This window comes from Microcebus murinus, chromosome 9 (assembly GCF_040939455.1).
Source record: "Microcebus murinus isolate Inina chromosome 9, M.murinus_Inina_mat1.0, whole genome shotgun sequence".
In the NCBI taxonomy this organism is placed as follows: domain Eukaryota; kingdom Metazoa; phylum Chordata; class Mammalia; order Primates; family Cheirogaleidae; genus Microcebus; species Microcebus murinus.
The window spans coordinates 105,086,158-105,104,756 of NC_134112.1; the positions used below are offsets into that span (position 1 = coordinate 105,086,158).

An 18,599-nucleotide genomic window follows, 5' to 3' on the forward strand; every position below is an offset into this window, starting at 1 on the left:
CCCCCCCCGACATGGCGCAGGGCTCAGAGACACCTCAGACACTTGCTACCCAAAGTGCAAAGGGCATCAGTTGCTCCTCCAAACCCCCCCCCTGCCCAGCAGACCGCGTTGTCCAGCCAGCCCCCGGGCCTCCCTGGGGTGCCCAGCACAAAAGTGCAGACAACCACCGGACCCTCAATCTCAGTTTTCGGATGTTTTTGCCACTCTAAGGTCCCGCAGGCCAGCTGAGCCTTCTGGCAGGACAGAGAGCCCCGGAATCCGACGTGGAGAGCTGGGTGTACGTCCCCACGAGGAGGCGGTCCCCACCTCCGCGGCTCTCCCCTTGCGGGGGGGAAAAGCAGCCACGGGGCCTCAGAGAAGACACCAGGCTGGGCGCCCGCCCCACAGTGGGGGCACGTCCCCCGCAGGCCACTTAGCGCCGGCCGCCGGCCGGCGGACGGTTGGGTGGCGCGAGACGCTGCGGCCGCCCTGCTACCGGGTTCCTGGGAGGGCGTCCTGGAACCAGCGTCCACACCAAGCCCTTGGAAGGCCCAGGCGACGGAGGAGCCCCGTCAGGCAGGGGCCGAGGACGGTGACGGCCCGGGCGGGGAGGAGCGTGTCAGGCAGGGGCAGAGGACGGTGACAGGTGACAGGCCGGGCGGGAAGGAGTCAGTCAGGCAGGGGCCGAGGAGGAGACGGGCTGGGTAAGGGTTAGGGTTAGAGTCAGGGCACAAGTCACAATCGCAAAGACCTGGAAGCGACCCGAGTGCCCATCGACCCACGAGTGCGTAAATGAAATGTGGCGCGTGGACACCACGGAGTGCTATTCAGCTAGGAGGAGCAGCGGTGAGAGGGCACCTCTCGTGGTTCTCCTGGCCAGAGCTGGAACCCGTTCCAGTAAGCCAGGTAGCCCAAGAATGGACACACGAGCACCACGTGCTCGCGCTCACCAGCAAATGGGTACGAACCGATGGACACCTAAGTGGACACAGAGGAATCACCTTCATCGGGTGGGTGTCGGGCGGGTGGGGGGAGGGGATGGGCATACACCTCCATTAGGAATGGGGTGGGTGCGCACCGACTGGGGGATGGGCGCACTTGAGGCTCTGACCCGAGGGGGGAGGCTGGGAGAGGGCAACGTACCCGACCTTAACATTGGTACCCCCACAATACGCTGGAACAACATCAGAGGTTAATGAATAAGAACACAGGGGGGAGGGGGGCACGGGCAACACATGTCACCTTAATACTTGGACTCCCATCACCTGCTTGAAAAGAGAGAGAAAAGAAAATGCAATCATAGAGATAAGAGACACTTTTTAAACATAATGAATCCGAAGAGAAAAGTAATAGGAGGCCTGTGGAGCAGGTCTGGGTGTGACTCCGGATCCCCCAACATCAGGTGCCACCACCAAAGATTCCTACGTGTAGCCCATAGAACCCCAAAAGCAACGGGACGAGTTCTGGTCACATACTCCCTCCAAATGACATCCTGGCCTTCTTCTGGAACTCCCTCCCCTCTCAGACTCTCAAGGTTTCCTCCAGCGTGTCGGTTCCCACAGAGCAGACCTTTGGTCTGAGACCTGACAGTCCAGAAGCCACGCATGCTGCCGCGTGACGGCGGTGTCGCGGCTTGGGACAAGAGGAGGCCCCACGGTGCGGGCTGGGGCGCCAGGCACCGCGGCGGGCGCTGAGGGTGGGGGTGACCCCCACCCCGGGCCGCCGACTCGCTCCCAGAAAGGGGACAGAACAAGAGGCAAAACAAAAAAAAAAAGAAGAAGAAGCCTACGGCACCCGGTATTCCCAGGCGGTCTCCCATCCAAGTACTAACCAGGCCCGACCCTGCTTAGCTTCCGAGACCAGACGAGATCGGGCGCGTTCAGGGTGGTGTGGCCCTAGACTGCGGAGGGCGCCCCTGCCCCGCTCAAGAAGCCGAGCCTCTCTGCGCTTCCCCGCCGCCTCCTCCCGCCCCAGGCCCCGCGCCGGCGCTGACCCGCACCGGGCCGGGCCTGTTGAGTTCACCGGCCGGGTCCCGCGGGCTCCGAGGGACGGGGGTGACAGGCGGGGCGGGGCCAGGCGGGGCGGGGCGGGCAGGGAGCGGCGGGCCGGGGTGGGGGGCTGTCTCTCTATACACACACACACACACACACACACACTCACACTCACACTCACTCACTCACACTCACACAAGATGCGCCTCCACGGCTGGACTCGCCAAGGTGGAGACCTTCCAGCCCCCTTCCTCTCCTCGCCTGGCCCACCCCCAGCTCGTGGCCGCCGCCGCCGCCGCCGCCGCCACCGCCGCCGCCGCCGCAGATCGCGCATGCGCGGGTCGCCCGCCCTTTGACCCCAGGCAGGGGCCGCCCTCCCCGACAACCCCTTTCAGCTGTGCCCCCCACCCTGTGGGTGGGCTGCCGCCTATTCCCCCGGGCCCAGGCTGGGGCACAGCGCATGGGTGAGGGGAGCGAGTGTATGGGGCGTCTCTCTCTCTCTCTAGGGATGTGTCCCATGGGTGGGGTGGCGTGGTTTGTGGGGCGCTGAAGAAATCAGTCCCCTCCATCTCCTACCTCTGGAAAACGCCCAAGCCCTTGGAGAACTGCCGGCAACGCGACCGTGGGGGCCGGGACCCTCCTCTGTGTCCTCCTGTGGCCCAGTCCAAGGGGCCTGGGCCTGGCCGGGGCTGCATTGGACCCCGACCACCCTGGCGTGTGGACTCGCTAAAAATCGGCGATTAGATATTGGATTCCAGCTTCATTGAGGTCATTTCACTAATGAGTGCACCGGAAAGAGTTTCCTAATCCATCTGTGAGGGTGGCAACTGAAAGAGAATTTTAAAGCTGACAGAATAGGCGAGGAAAGGCATAGGAGATTTCCACACCCAGTAAGGAAGCCTTTCCCGAAATGGAAGAAAGAAACGAGCAAACAGAAACACCGGTAGCCCGCCAGGATCAGAGTCTGCCCCCGAGAGAAAGTACCCTGACCAGGTTCACCCGTGGGTGGGTGGCGAGCTAGCGGCATTCAGAAGAGCGAGGCCCGCAGTCTGTGCAGAAGACACCTGCACTCGGGTGTGTGTGGCGGCACGATTCACAAGCAGCTCCAGATGTTAAGCCAAGGAGAAGCCAGGGAGTTCCCAACGCCCCAGGTGTCCTCAGCCCACGACTGGCTGCTGGGGGAATGCGCAGCCCGGCTCCTTGTCTCAGAGCCCTTGTCTCAGAGCGGGACAACCAGGAGGTGTGACGTACACCCCGGGGTTCCCAGGAGGATCAGGCTGAAGCTGGGACTTGGCCTGAAAGTGTCCCCTCGCATGGCCACCCCCTTCCCCTTCCTGCTCCTCTACTCCTGGTGCCCCTCCATCCAGGGGCCAGACCTTAAAGAGTCACCCGCAAGAGAATCCTGGTCCCAAAAGAGCCTTCTGGGAGACCCGTGCTGAGAGAGGTTGTGGGCATGGCCCGCTGGGGCTCTGCCCCACCCAGGGCTGAGAGATGCAACCTCCCAGCTCTGGGTCCCTGCAGGGGAAGCGTTGGCAAGCACAGGGCCAGTCCTCCAAAGGCCCAGGTGCAGGGAGCCCAGGCCAAGCAGCCTGTGGAAGAAGCCACCCCGGGAACACGACTGCAGGCCACGGCCCTTCCCACCTCCTCCTCCTCCTCCTCCTGCTCCTCCACCCCCCCGACCTCCCCCCCCCGACATGGCGCAGGGCTCAGAGACACCTCAGACACTTGCTACCCAAAGTGCAAAGGGCATCAGTTGCTCCTCCAAACCCCCCCCCCTGCCCAGCAGACCGCGTTGTCCAGCCAGCCCCCGGGCCTCCCTGGGGTGCCCAGCACAAAAGTGCAGACAACCACCGGACCCTCAATCTCAGTTTTTGGATGTTTTTGCCACTCTAAGGTCCCGCAGGCCAGCTGAGCCTTCTGGCAGGACAGAGAGCCCCGGAATCCGACGTGGAGAGCTGGGTGTACGTCCCCACGAGGAGGCGGTCCCCACCTCCGCGGCTCTCCCCTTGCGGGGGGGAAAAGCAGATACGGGGCCTCAGAGAAGACACCAGGTTGGGCGCCCGCCCCACAGTGGGGGCACGTACCCCGCAGGCCACTTAGCGCCGGCCGCTGGCCGGCGGACGGTTGGGTGGCGCGAGACGCTGCGGCCGCCCTGCTACCGGGTTCCTGGGAGGGCGTCCTGGAACCAGCGTCCACACCAAGCCCTTGGAAGGCCCAGGCGACGGAGGAGCCCCGTCAGGCAGGGGCCGAGGACGGTGACGGCCCGGGCGGGGAGGAGCGTGTCAGGCAGGGGCAGAGGACGGTGACAGGTGACAGGCCGGGCGGGAAGGAGTCAGTCAGGCAGGGGCCGAGGAGGAGACGGGCTGGGTAAGGGTTAGGGTTAGAGTCAGGGCACAAGTCACAATCGCAAAGACCTGGAAGCGACCCGAGTGCCCATCGACCCACGAGTGCGTAAATGAAATGTGGCGCGTGGACACCACGGAGTGCTATTCAGCTAGGAGGAGCAGCGGTGAGAGGGCACCTCTCGTGGTTCTCCTGGCCAGAGCTGGAACCCGTTCCAGTAAGCCAGGTAGCCCAAGAATGGACACACGAGCACCACGTGCTCGCGCTCACCAGCAAATGGGTACGAACCGATGGACACCTAAGTGGACACAGAGGAATCACCTTCATCGGGTGGGTGTCGGGCGGGTGGGGGGAGGGGATGGTCATACACCTCCATTAGGAATGGGGTGGGTGCGCACCGACTGGGGGATGGGCGCACTTGAGGCTCTGACCCGAGGGGGGAGGCTGGGAGAGGGCAACGTACCCGACCTTAACATTGGTACCCCCACAATACGCTGGAACAACATCAGAGGTTAATGAATAAGAACACAGGGGGGAGGGGGGCACGGGCAACACATGTCACCTTAATACTTGGACTCCCATCATCTGCTTGAAAAGAGAGAGAAAAGAAAATGCAATCATAGAGATAAGAGACACTTTTTAAACATAATGAATCCGAAGAGAAAAGTAAAAGGAGGCCTGTGGAGCAGGTCTGGGTGTGACTCCGGATCCCCCAACATCAGGTGCCACCACCAAAGATTCCTACGTGTAGCCCATAGAACCCCAAAAGCAACGGGACGAGTTCTGGTCACATACTCCCTCCAAATGACATCCTGGCCTTCTTCTGGAACTCCCTCCCCTCTCAGACTCTCAAGGTTTCCTCCAGCGTGTCGGTTCCCACAGAGCAGACCTTTGGTCTGAGACCTGACAGTCCAGAAGCCACGCATGCTGCCGCGTGACGGCGGTGTCGCGGCTTGGGACAAGAGGAGGCCCCACGGTGCGGGCTGGGGCGCCAGGCACCGCGGCGGGCGCTGAGGGTGGGGGTGACCCCCACCCCGGGCCGCCGACTCGCTCCCAGAAAGGGGACAGAACAAGAGGCAAAACAAAAAAAAAAAGAAGAAGAAGCCTACGGCACCCGGTATTCCCAGGCGGTCTCCCATCCAAGTACTAACCAGGCCCGACCCTGCTTAGCTTCCGAGACCAGACGAGATCGGGCGCGTTCAGGGTGGTGTGGCCCTAGACTGCGGAGGGCGCCCCTGCCCCGCTCAAGAAGCCGAGCCTCTCTGCGCTTCCCCGCCGCCTCCTCCCGCCCCAGGCCCCGCGCCGGCGCTGACCCGCACCAGGCCGGGCCTGTTGAGTTCACCGGCCGGGTCCCGCGGGCTCCGAGGGACGGGGGTGACAGGCGGGGCGGGGCCAGGCGGGGCGGGGCGGGCAGGGAGCGGCGGGCCGGGGTGGGGGGCTGTCTCTCTATACACACACACACACACACACACACACTCACACTCACACTCACTCACTCACACTCACACAAGATGCGCCTCCACGGCTGGACTCGCCAAGGTGGAGACCTTCCAGCCCCCTTCCTCTCCTCGCCTGGCCCACCCCCAGCTCGTGGCCGCCGCCGCCGCCGCCGCTGCCGCCGATTGCGCATGCGCGGGTCGCCCGCCCTTTGACCCCAGGCAGGGGCCGCCCTCCCCGACAACCCCTTTCAGCTGTGCCCCCCACCCTGTGGGTGGGCTGCCGCCTATTCCCCTGGGCCCAGGCTGGGGCACAGCGCATGGGTGAGGGGAGCGAGTGTATGGGGCGTCTCTCTCTCTCTCTAGGGATGTGTCCCATGGGTGGGGTGGCGTGGTTTGTGGGGCGCTGAAGAAATCAGTCCCCTCCATCTCCTACCTCTGGAAAACGCCCAAGCCCTTGGAGAACTGCCGGCAACGCGACCGTGGGGGCCGGGACCCTCCTCTGTGTCCTCCTGTGGCCCAGTCCAAGGGGCCTGGGCCTGGCCGGGGCTGCATTGGACCCCGACCACCCTGGCGTGTGGACTCGCTAAAAATCGGCGATTAGATATTGGATTCCAGCTTCATTGAGGTCATTTCACTAATGAGTGCACCGGAAAGAGTTTCCTAATCCATCTGTGAGGGTGGCAACTGAAAGAGAATTTTAAAGCTGACAGAATAGGCGAGGAAAGGCATAGGAGATTTCCACACCCAGTAAGGAAGCCTTTCCCGAAATGGAAGAAAGAAACGAGCAAACAGAAACACCGGTAGCCCGCCAGGATCAGAGTCTGCCCCCGAGAGAAAGTACCCTGACCAGGTTCACCCGTGGGTGGGTGGCGAGCTAGCGGCATTCAGAAGAGCGAGGCCCGCAGTCTGTGCAGAAGACACCTGCACTCGGGTGTGTGTGGCGGCACGATTCACAAGCAGCTCCAGATGTTAAGCCAAGGAGAAGCCAGGGAGTTCCCAACGCCCCAGGTGTCCTCAGCCCACGACTGGCTGCTGGGGGAATGCGCAGCCCGGCTCCTTGTCTCAGAGCCCTTGTCTCAGAGCGGGACAACCAGGAGGTGTGACGTACACCCCGGGGTTCCCAGGAGGATCAGGCTGAAGCTGGGACTTGGCCTGAAAGTGTCCCCTCGCATGGCCACCCCCTTCCCCTTCCTGCTCCTCTACTCCTGGTGCCCCTCCATCCAGGGGCCAGACCTTAAAGAGTCACCCGCAAGAGAATCCTGGTCCCAAAAGAGCCTTCTGGGAGACCCGTGCTGAGAGAGGTTGTGGGCATGGCCCGCTGGGGCTCTGCCCCACCCAGGGCTGAGAGATGCAACCTCCCAGCTCTGGGTCCCTGCAGGGGAAGCGTTGGCAAGCACAGGGCCAGTCCTCCAAAGGCCCAGGTGCAGGGAGCCCAGGCCAAGCAGCCTGTGGAAGAAGCCACCCCGGGAACACGACTGCAGGCCACGGCCCTTCCCACCTCCTCCTCCTCCTCCTCCTGCTCCTCCACCCCCCCGACCTCCCACCCCCCCCCCCGACATGGCGCAGGGCTCAGAGACACCTCAGACACTTGCTACCCAAAGTGCAAAGGGCATCAGTTGCTCCTCCAAACCCCCCCCCTGCCCAGCAGACCGCGTTGTCCAGCCAGCCCCCGGGCCTCCCTGGGGTGCCCAGCACAAAAGTGCAGACAACCACCGGACCCTCAATCTCAGTTTTCGGATGTTTTTGCCACTCTAAGGTCCCGCAGGCCAGCTGAGCCTTCTGGCAGGACAGAGAGCCCCGGAATCCGACGTGGAGAGCTGGGTGTACGTCCCCACGAGGAGGCGGTCCCCACCTCCGCGGCTCTCCCCTTGCGGGGGGGAAAAGCAGCCACGGGGCCTCAGAGAAGACACCAGGCTGGGCGCCCGCCCCACAGTGGGGGCACGTCCCCCGCAGGCCACTTAGCGCCGGCCGCCGGCCGGCGGACGGTTGGGTGGCGCGAGACGCTGCGGCCGCCCTGCTACCGGGTTCCTGGGAGGGCGTCCTGGAACCAGCGTCCACACCAAGCCCTTGGAAGGCCCAGGCGACGGAGGAGCCCCGTCAGGCAGGGGCCGAGGACGGTGACGGCCCGGGCGGGGAGGAGCGTGTCAGGCAGGGGCAGAGGACGGTGACAGGTGACAGGCCGGGCGGGAAGGAGTCAGTCAGGCAGGGGCCGAGGAGGAGACGGGCTGGGTAAGGGTTAGGGTTAGAGTCAGGGCACAAGTCACAATCGCAAAGACCTGGAAGCGACCCGAGTGCCCATCGACCCACGAGTGCGTAAATGAAATGTGGCGCGTGGACACCACGGAGTGCTATTCAGCTAGGAGGAGCAGCGGTGAGAGGGCACCTCTCGTGGTTCTCCTGGCCAGAGCTGGAACCCGTTCCAGTAAGCCAGGTAGCCCAAGAATGGACACACGAGCACCACGTGCTCGCGCTCACCAGCAAATGGGTACGAACCGATGGACACCTAAGTGGACACAGAGGAATCACCTTCATCGGGTGGGTGTCGGGCGGGTGGGGGGAGGGGATGGGCATACACCTCCATTAGGAATGGGGTGGGTGCGCACCGACTGGGGGATGGGCGCACTTGAGGCTCTGACCCGAGGGGGGAGGCTGGGAGAGGGCAACGTACCCGACCTTAACATTGGTACCCCCACAATACGCTGGAACAACATCAGAGGTTAATGAATAAGAACACAGGGGGGAGGGGGGCACGGGCAACACATGTCACCTTAATACTTGGACTCCCATCACCTGCTTGAAAAGAGAGAGAAAAGAAAATGCAATCATAGAGATAAGAGACACTTTTTAAACATAATGAATCCGAAGAGAAAAGTAATAGGAGGCCTGTGGAGCAGGTCTGGGTGTGACTCCGGATCCCCCAACATCAGGTGCCACCACCAAAGATTCCTACGTGTAGCCCATAGAACCCCAAAAGCAACGGGACGAGTTCTGGTCACATACTCCCTCCAAATGACATCCTGGCCTTCTTCTGGAACTCCCTCCCCTCTCAGACTCTCAAGGTTTCCTCCAGCGTGTCGGTTCCCACAGAGCAGACCTTTGGTCTGAGACCTGACAGTCCAGAAGCCACGCATGCTGCCGCGTGACGGCGGTGTCGCGGCTTGGGACAAGAGGAGGCCCCACGGTGCGGGCTGGGGCGCCAGGCACCGCGGCGGGCGCTGAGGGTGGGGGTGACTCCCACCCCGGGCCGCCGACTCGCTCCCAGAAAGGGGACAGAACAAGAGGCAAAACAAAAAAAAAAAGAAGAAGAAGCCTACGGCACCCGGTATTCCCAGGCGGTCTCCCATCCAAGTACTAACCAGGCCCGACCCTGCTTAGCTTCCGAGACCAGACGAGATCGGGCGCGTTCAGGGTGGTGTGGCCCTAGACTGCGGAGGGCGCCCCTGCCCCGCTCAAGAAGCCGAGCCTCTCTGCGCTTCCCCGCCGCCTCCTCCCGCCCCAGGCCCCGCGCCGGCGCTGACCCGCACCGGGCCGGGCCTGTTGAGTTCACCGGCCGGGTCCCGCGGGCTCCGAGGGACGGGGGTGACAGGCGGGGCGGGGCCAGGCGGGGCGGGGCGGGCAGGGAGCGGCGGGCCGGGGTGGGGGGCTGTCTCTCTATACACACACACACACACACACACACACTCACACTCACACTCACTCACTCACACTCACACAAGATGCGCCTCCACGGCTGGACTCGCCAAGGTGGAGACCTTCCAGCCCCCTTCCTCTCCTCGCCTGGCCCACCCCCAGCTCGTGGCCGCCGCCGCCGCCGCCGCCGCCACCGCCGCCGCCGCCGCAGATCGCGCATGCGCGGGTCGCCCGCCCTTTGACCCCAGGCAGGGGCCGCCCTCCCCGACAACCCCTTTCAGCTGTGCCCCCCACCCTGTGGGTGGGCTGCCGCCTATTCCCCCGGGCCCAGGCTGGGGCACAGCGCATGGGTGAGGGGAGCGAGTGTATGGGGCGTCTCTCTCTCTCTCTAGGGATGTGTCCCATGGGTGGGGTGGCGTGGTTTGTGGGGCGCTGAAGAAATCAGTCCCCTCCATCTCCTACCTCTGGAAAACGCCCAAGCCCTTGGAGAACTGCCGGCAACGCGACCGTGGGGGCCGGGACCCTCCTCTGTGTCCTCCTGTGGCCCAGTCCAAGGGGCCTGGGCCTGGCCGGGGCTGCATTGGACCCCGACCACCCTGGCGTGTGGACTCGCTAAAAATCGGCGATTAGATATTGGATTCCAGCTTCATTGAGGTCATTTCACTAATGAGTGCACCGGAAAGAGTTTCCTAATCCATCTGTGAGGGTGGCAACTGAAAGAGAATTTTAAAGCTGACAGAATAGGCGAGGAAAGGCATAGGAGATTTCCACACCCAGTAAGGAAGCCTTTCCCGAAATGGAAGAAAGAAACGAGCAAACAGAAACACCGGTAGCCCGCCAGGATCAGAGTCTGCCCCCGAGAGAAAGTACCCTGACCAGGTTCACCCGTGGGTGGGTGGCGAGCTAGCGGCATTCAGAAGAGCGAGGCCCGCAGTCTGTGCAGAAGACACCTGCACTCGGGTGTGTGTGGCGGCACGATTCACAAGCAGCTCCAGATGTTAAGCCAAGGAGAAGCCAGGGAGTTCCCAACGCCCCAGGTGTCCTCAGCCCACGACTGGCTGCTGGGGGAATGCGCAGCCCGGCTCCTTGTCTCAGAGCCCTTGTCTCAGAGCGGGACAACCAGGAGGTGTGACGTACACCCCGGGGTTCCCAGGAGGATCAGGCTGAAGCTGGGACTTGGCCTGAAAGTGTCCCCTCGCATGGCCACCCCCTTCCCCTTCCTGCTCCTCTACTCCTGGTGCCCCTCCATCCAGGGGCCAGACCTTAAAGAGTCACCCGCAAGAGAATCCTGGTCCCAAAAGAGCCTTCTGGGAGACCCGTGCTGAGAGAGGTTGTGGGCATGGCCCGCTGGGGCTCTGCCCCACCCAGGGCTGAGAGATGCAACCTCCCAGCTCTGGGTCCCTGCAGGGGAAGCGTTGGCAAGCACAGGGCCAGTCCTCCAAAGGCCCAGGTGCAGGGAGCCCAGGCCAAGCAGCCTGTGGAAGAAGCCACCCCGGGAACACGACTGCAGGCCACGGCCCTTCCCACCTCCTCCTCCTCCTCCTCCTGCTCCTCCACCCCCCCGACCTCCCACCCCCCCCCGACATGGCGCAGGGCTCAGAGACACCTCAGACACTTGCTACCCAAAGTGCAAAGGGCATCAGTTGCTCCTCCAAACCCCCCCCCTGCCCAGCAGACCGCGTTGTCCAGCCAGCCCCCGGGCCTCCCTGGGGTGCCCAGCACAAAAGTGCAGACAACCACCGGACCCTCAATCTCAGTTTTCGGATGTTTTTGCCACTCTAAGGTCCCGCAGGCCAGCTGAGCCTTCTGGCAGGACAGAGAGCCCCGGAATCCGACGTGGAGAGCTGGGTGTACGTCCCCACGAGGAGGCGGTCCCCACCTCCGCGGCTCTCCCCTTGCGGGGGGGAAAAGCAGCCACGGGGCCTCAGAGAAGACACCAGGCTGGGCGCCCGCCCCACAGTGGGGGCACGTCCCCCGCAGGCCACTTAGCGCCGGCCGCCGGCCGGCGGACGGTTGGGTGGCGCGAGACGCTGCGGCCGCCCTGCTACCGGGTTCCTGGGAGGGCGTCCTGGAACCAGCGTCCACACCAAGCCCTTGGAAGGCCCAGGCGACGGAGGAGCCCCGTCAGGCAGGGGCCGAGGACGGTGACGGCCCGGGCGGGGAGGAGCGTGTCAGGCAGGGGCAGAGGACGGTGACAGGTGACAGGCCGGGCGGGAAGGAATCAGTCAGGCAGGGGCCGAGGAGGAGACGGGCTGGGTAAGGGTTAGGGTTAGAGTCAGGGCACAAGTCACAATCGCAAAGACCTGGAAGCGACCCGAGTGCCCATCGACCCACGAGTGCGTAAATGAAATGTGGCGCGTGGACACCACGGAGTGCTATTCAGCTAGGAGGAGCAGCGGTGAGAGGGCACCTCTCGTGGTTCTCCTGGCCAGAGCTGGAACCCGTTCCAGTAAGCCAGGTAGCCCAAGAATGGACACACGAGCACCACGTGCTCGCGCTCACCAGCAAATGGGTACGAACCGATGGACACCTAAGTGGACACAGAGGAATCACCTTCATCGGGTGGGTGTCGGGCGGGTGGGGGGAGGGGATGGGCATACACCTCCATTAGGAATGGGGTGGGTGCGCACCGACTGGGGGATGGGCGCACTTGAGGCTCTGACCCGAGGGGGGAGGCTGGGAGAGGGCAACGTACCCGACCTTAACATTGGTACCCCCACAATACGCTGGAACAACATCAGAGGTTAATGAATAAGAACACAGGGGGGAGGGGGGCACGGGCAACACATGTCACCTTAATACTTGGACTCCCATCACCTGCTTGAAAAGAGAGAGAAAAGAAAATGCAATCATAGAGATAAGAGACACTTTTTAAACATAATGAATCCGAAGAGAAAAGTAATAGGAGGCCTGTGGAGCAGGTCTGGGTGTGACTCCGGATCCCCCAACATCAGGTGCCACCACCAAAGATTCCTACGTGTAGCCCATAGAACCCCAAAAGCAACGGGACGAGTTCTGGTCACATACTCCCTCCAAATGACATCCTGGCCTTCTTCTGGAACTCCCTCCCCTCTCAGACTCTCAAGGTTTCCTCCAGCGTGTCGGTTCCCACAGAGCAGACCTTTGGTCTGAGACCTGACAGTCCAGAAGCCACGCATGCTGCCGCGTGACGGCGGTGTCGCGGCTTGGGACAAGAGGAGGCCCCACGGTGCGGGCTGGGGCGCCAGGCACCGCGGCGGGCGCTGAGGGTGGGGGTGACCCCCACCCCGGGCCGCCGACTCGCTCCCAGAAAGGGGACAGAACAAGAGGCAAAACAAAAAAAAAAAGAAGAAGAAGCCTACGGCACCCGGTATTCCCAGGCGGTCTCCCATCCAAGTACTAACCAGGCCCGACCCTGCTTAGCTTCCGAGACCAGACGAGATCGGGCGCGTTCAGGGTGGTGTGGCCCTAGACTGCGGAGGGCGCCCCTGCCCCGCTCAAGAAGCCGAGCCTCTCTGCGCTTCCCCGCCGCCTCCTCCCGCCCCAGGCCCCGCGCCGGCGCTGACCCGCACCGGGCCGGGCCTGTTGAGTTCACCGGCCGGGTCCCGCGGGCTCCGAGGGACGGGGGTGACAGGCGGGGCGGGGCCAGGCGGGGCGGGGCGGGCAGGGAGCGGCGGGCCGGGGTGGGGGGCTGTCTCTCTATACACACACACACACACACACACACTCACACTCACACTCACTCACTCACACTCACACAAGATGCGCCTCCACGGCTGGACTCGCCAAGGTGGAGACCTTCCAGCCCCCTTCCTCTCCTCGCCGGGCCCACCCCCAGCTCGTGGCCGCCGCCGCCGCCGCCGCCGCCGCCGCCGCCGCCGCCGCCGCCGCCGCCGCCGCCGCCGCCGCCGCCGCCGATTGCGCATGCGCGGGTCGCCCGCCCTTTGACCCCAGGCAGGGGCCGCCCTCCCCGACAACCCCTTTCAGCTGTGCCCCCCACCCTGTGGGTGGGCTGCCGCCTATTCCCCCGGGCCCAGGCTGGGGCACAGCGCATGGGTGAGGGGAGCGAGTGTATGGGGCGTCTCTCTCTCTCTCTAGGGATGTGTCCCATGGGTGGGGTGGCGTGGTTTGTGGGGCGCTGAAGAAATCAGTCCCCTCCATCTCCTACCTCTGGAAAACGCCCAAGCCCTTGGAGAACTGCCGGCAACGCGACCGTGGGGGCCGGGACCCTCCTCTGTGTCCTCCTGTGGCCCAGTCCAAGGGGCCTGGGCCTGGCCGGGGCTGCATTGGACCCCGACCACCCTGGCGTGTGGACTCGCTAAAAATCGGCGATTAGATATTGGATTCCAGCTTCATTGAGGTCATTTCACTAATGAGTGCACCGGAAAGAGTTTCCTAATCCATCTGTGAGGGTGGCAACTGAAAGAGAATTTTAAAGCTGACAGAATAGGCGAGGAAAGGCATAGGAGATTTCCACACCCAGTAAGGAAGCCTTTCCCGAAATGGAAGAAAGAAACGAGCAAACAGAAACACCGGTAGCCCGCCAGGATCAGAGTCTGCCCCCGAGAGAAAGTACCCTGACCAGGTTCACCCGTGGGTGGGTGGCGAGCTAGCGGCATTCAGAAGAGCGAGGCCCGCAGTCTGTGCAGAAGACACCTGCACTCGGGTGTGTGTGGCGGCACGATTCACAAGCAGCTCCAGATGTTAAGCCAAGGAGAAGCCAGGGAGTTCCCAACGCCCCAGGTGTCCTCAGCCCACGACTGGCTGCTGGGGGAATGCGCAGCCCGGCTCCTTGTCTCAGAGCCCTTGTCTCAGAGCGGGACAACCAGGAGGTGTGACGTACACCCCGGGGTTCCCAGGAGGATCAGGCTGAAGCTGGGACTTGGCCTGAAAGTGTCCCCTCGCATGGCCACCCCCTTCCCCTTCCTGCTCCTCTACTCCTGGTGCCCCTCCATCCAGGGGCCAGACCTTAAAGAGTCACCCGCAAGAGAATCCTGGTCCCAAAAGAGCCTTCTGGGAGACCCGTGCTGAGAGAGGTTGTGGGCATGGCCCGCTGGGGCTCTGCCCCACCCAGGGCTGAGAGATGCAACCTCCCAGCTCTGGGTCCCTGCAGGGGAAGCGTTGGCAAGCACAGGGCCAGTCCTCCAAAGGCCCAGGTGCAGGGAGCCCAGGCCAAGCAGCCTGTGGAAGAAGCCACCCCGGGAACACGACTGCAGGCCACGGCCCTTCCCACCTCCTCCTCCTCCTCCTCCTGCTCCTCCACCCCCCCGACCTCCCACCCCCCCCCCCGACATGGCGCAGGGCTCAGAGACACCTCAGACACTTGCTACCCAAAGTGCAAAGGGCATCAGTTGCTCCTCCAAACCCCCCCCCTGCCCAGCAGACCGCGTTGTCCAGCCAGCCCCCGGGCCTCCCTGGGGTGCCCAGCACAAAAGTGCAGACAACCACCGGACCCTCAATCTCAGTTTTCGGATGTTTTTGCCACTCTAAGGTCCCGCAGGCCAGCTGAGCCTTCTGGCAGGACAGAGAGCCCCGGAATCCGACGTGGAGAGCTGGGTGTACGTCCCCACGAGGAGGCGGTCCCCACCTCCGCGGCTCTCCCCTTGCGGGGGGGAAAAGCAGCCACGGGGCCTCAGAGAAGACACCAGGCTGGGCGCCCGCCCCACAGTGGGGGCACGTCCCCCGCAGGCCACTTAGCGCCGGCCGCCGGCCGGCGGACGGTTGGGTGGCGCGAGACGCTGCGGCCGCCCTGCTACCGGGTTCCTGGGAGGGCGTCCTGGAACCAGCGTCCACACCAAGCCCTTGGAAGGCCCAGGCGACGGAGGAGCCCCGTCAGGCAGGGGCCGAGGACGGTGACGGCCCGGGCGGGGAGGAGCGTGTCAGGCAGGGGCAGAGGACGGTGACAGGTGACAGGCCGGGCGGGAAGGAGTCAGTCAGGCAGGGGCCGAGGAGGAGACGGGCTGGGTAAGGGTTAGGGTTAGAGTCAGGGCACAAGTCACAATCGCAAAGACCTGGAAGCGACCCGAGTGCCCATCGACCCACGAGTGCGTAAATGAAATGTGGCGCGTGGACACCACGGAGTGCTATTCAGCTAGGAGGAGCAGCGGTGAGAGGGCACCTCTCGTGGTTCTCCTGGCCAGAGCTGGAACCCGTTCCAGTAAGCCAGGTAGCCCAAGAATGGACACACGAGCACCACGTGCTCGCGCTCACCAGCAAATGGGTACGAACCGATGGACACCTAAGTGGACACAGAGGAATCACCTTCATCGGGTGGGTGTCGGGCGGGTGGGGGGAGGGGATGGTCATACACCTCCATTAGGAATGGGGTGGGTGCGCACCGACTGGGGGATGGGCGCACTTGAGGCTCTGACCCGAGGGGGGAGGCTGGGAGAGGGCAACGTACCCGACCTTAACATTGGTACCCCCACAATACGCTGGAACAACATCAGAGGTTAATGAATAAGAACACAGGGGGGAGGGGGGCACGGGCAACACATGTCACCTTAATACTTGGACTCCCATCATCTGCTTGAAAAGAGAGAGAAAAGAAAATGCAATCATAGAGATAAGAGACACTTTTTAAACATAATGAATCCGAAGAGAAAAGTAAAAGGAGGCCTGTGGAGCAGGTCTGGGTGTGACTCCGGATCCCCCAACATCAGGTGCCACCACCAAAGATTCCTACGTGTAGCCCATAGAACCCCAAAAGCAACGGGACGAGTTCTGGTCACATACTCCCTCCAAATGACATCCTGGCCTTCTTCTGGAACTCCCTCCCCTCTCAGACTCTCAAGGTTTCCTCCAGCGTGTCGGTTCCCACAGAGCAGACCTTTGGTCTGAGACCTGACAGTCCAGAAGCCACGCATGCTGCCGCGTGACGGCGGTGTCGCGGCTTGGGACAAGAGGAGGCCCCACGGTGCGGGCTGGGGCGCCAGGCACCGCGGCGGGCGCTGAGGGTGGGGGTGACCCCCACCCCGGGCCGCCGACTCGCTCCCAGAAAGGGGACAGAACAAGAGGCAAAACAAAAAAAAAAAGAAGAAGAAGCCTACGGCACCCGGTATTCCCAGGCGGTCTCCCATCCAAGTACTAACCAGGCCCGACCCTGCTTAGCTTCCGAGACCAGACGAGATCGGGCGCGTTCAGGGTGGTGTGGCCCTAGACTGCGGAGGGCGCCCCTGCCCCGCTCAAGAAGCCGAGCCTCTCTGCGCTTCCCCGCCGCCTCCTCCCGCCCCAGGCCCCGCGCCGGCGCTGACCCGCACCGGGCCGGGCCTGTTGAGTTCACCGGCCGGGTCCCGCGGGCTCCAAGGGACGCGGGTGACAGGCGGGGCGGGGCCAGGCGGGGCGGGGCGGGCAGGGAGCGGCGGGCCGGGGTGGGGGGCTGTCTCTCTATACACACACACACACACACACACTCACACTCACACTCACTCACTCACACTCACACAAGATGCGCCTCCACGGCTGGACTCGCCAAGGTGGAGACCTTCCAGCCCCCTTCCTCTCCTCGCCGGGCCCACCCCCAGCTCGTGGCCGCCACCGCCGCCGCCGCCGCCGCCGCCGCCACCGCCGCCGCCGCCGCCGCCGCCGCCGCCGCCGCCGATTGCGCATGCGCGGGTCGCCCGCCCTTTGACCCCAGGCAGGGGCCGCCCTCCCCGACAACCCCTTTCAGCTGTGCCCCCCACCCTGTGGGTGGGCTGCCGCCTATTCCCCCGGGCCCAGGCTGGGGCACAGCGCATGGGTGAGGGGAGCGAGTGTATGGGGCGTCTCTCTCTCTCTCTAGGGATGTGTCCCATGGGTGGGGTGGCGTGGTTTGTGGGGCGCTGAAGAAATCAGTCCCCTCCATCTCCTACCTCTGGAAAACGCCCAAGCCCTTGGAGAACTGCCGGCAACGCGACCGTGGGGGCCGGGACCCTCCTCTGTGTCCTCCTGTGGCCCAGTCCAAGGGGCCTGGGCCTGGCCGGGGCTGCATTGGACCCCGACCACCCTGGCGTGTGGACTCGCTAAAAATCGGCGATTAGATATTGGATTCCAGCTTCATTGAGGTCATTTCACTAATGAGTGCACCGGAAAGAGTTTCCTAATCCATCTGTGAGGGTGGCAACTGAAAGAGAATTTTAAAGCTGACAGAATAGGCGAGGAAAGGCATAGGAGATTTCCACACCCAGTAAGGAAGCCTTTCCCGAAATGGAAGAAAGAAACGAGCAAACAGAAACACCGGTAGCCCGCCAGGATCAGAGTCTGCCCCCGAGAGAAAGTACCCTGACCAGGTTCACCCGTGGGTGGGTGGCGAGCTAGCGGCATTCAGAAGAGCGAGGCCCGCAGTCTGTGCAGAAGACACCTGCACTCGGGTGTGTGTGGCGGCACGATTCACAAGCAGCTCCAGATGTTAAGCCAAGGAGAAGCCAGGGAGTTCCCAACGCCCCAGGTGTCCTCAGCCCACGACTGGCTGCTGGGGGAATGCGCAGCCCGGCTCCTTGTCTCAGAGCCCTTGTCTCAGAGCGGGACAACCAGGAGGTGTGACGTACACCCCGGGGTTCCCAGGAGGATCAGGCTGAAGCTGGGACTTGGCCTGAAAGTGTCCCCTCGCATGGCCACCCCCTTCCCCTTCCTGCTCCTCTACTCCTGGTGCCCCTCCATCCAGGGGCCAGACCTTAAAGAGTCACCCGCAAGAGAATCCTGGTCCCAAAAGAGCCTTCTGGGAGACCCGTGCTGAGAGAGGTTGTGGGCATGGCCCGCTGGGGCTCTGCCCCACCCAGGGCTGAGAGATGCAACCTCCCAGCTCTGGGTCCCTGCAGGGGAAGCGTTGGCAAGCACAGGGCCAGTCCTCCAAAGGCCCAGGTGCAGGGAGCCCAGGCCAAGCAGCCTGTGGAAGAAGCCACCCCGGGAACACGACTGCAGGCCACGGCCCTTCCCACCTCCTCCTCCTCCTCCTCCTGCTCCTCCACCCCCCCGACCTCCCACCCCCCCCCCCGACATGGCGCAGGGCTCAGAGACACCTCAGACACTTGCTACCCAAAGTGCAAAGGGCATCAGTTGCTCCTCCAAACCCCCCCCCCTGCCCAGCAGACCGCGTTGTCCAGCCAGCCCCCGGGCCTCCCTGGGGTGCCCAGCACAAAAGTGCAGACAACCACCGGACCCTCAATCTCAGTTTTCGGATGTTTTTGCCACTCTAAGGTCCCGCAGGCCAGCTGAGCCTTCTGGCAGGACAGAGAGCCCCGGAATCCGACGTGGAGAGCTG

At 63.6% G+C, this 18,599-nt stretch overlaps 5 non-coding genes across 5 annotated transcripts; all 5 read right to left on the minus strand.

Moving 5' to 3' along the window:
* Nucleotides 1–1,761: 1,761 nt before the first annotated feature.
* LOC142872989 (5S ribosomal RNA) lies at nucleotides 1,762–1,880 on the minus strand. The gene has a single exon (XR_012921095.1). It is a non-coding gene; the product is annotated as a 5S ribosomal RNA (ribosomal RNA).
* A 3,535-nt stretch (nucleotides 1,881–5,415) lies between these two features.
* LOC142872991 (5S ribosomal RNA) lies at nucleotides 5,416–5,534 on the minus strand. Its single transcript, XR_012921097.1, has one exon. It is a non-coding gene; the product is annotated as a 5S ribosomal RNA (ribosomal RNA).
* A 3,525-nt stretch (nucleotides 5,535–9,059) lies between these two features.
* Nucleotides 9,060–9,178, minus strand: LOC142872992 (5S ribosomal RNA). The gene has a single exon (XR_012921098.1). It is a non-coding gene; the product is annotated as a 5S ribosomal RNA (ribosomal RNA).
* A 3,538-nt stretch (nucleotides 9,179–12,716) lies between these two features.
* LOC142872993 (5S ribosomal RNA) lies at nucleotides 12,717–12,835 on the minus strand. The gene has a single exon (XR_012921099.1). It is a non-coding gene; the product is annotated as a 5S ribosomal RNA (ribosomal RNA).
* Nucleotides 12,836–16,403: 3,568 nt separating this feature from the next.
* Nucleotides 16,404–16,522, minus strand: LOC142872994 (5S ribosomal RNA). Its single transcript, XR_012921100.1, has one exon. It is a non-coding gene; the product is annotated as a 5S ribosomal RNA (ribosomal RNA).
* Between the last annotated feature and the right edge of the window lie 2,077 nt (nucleotides 16,523–18,599).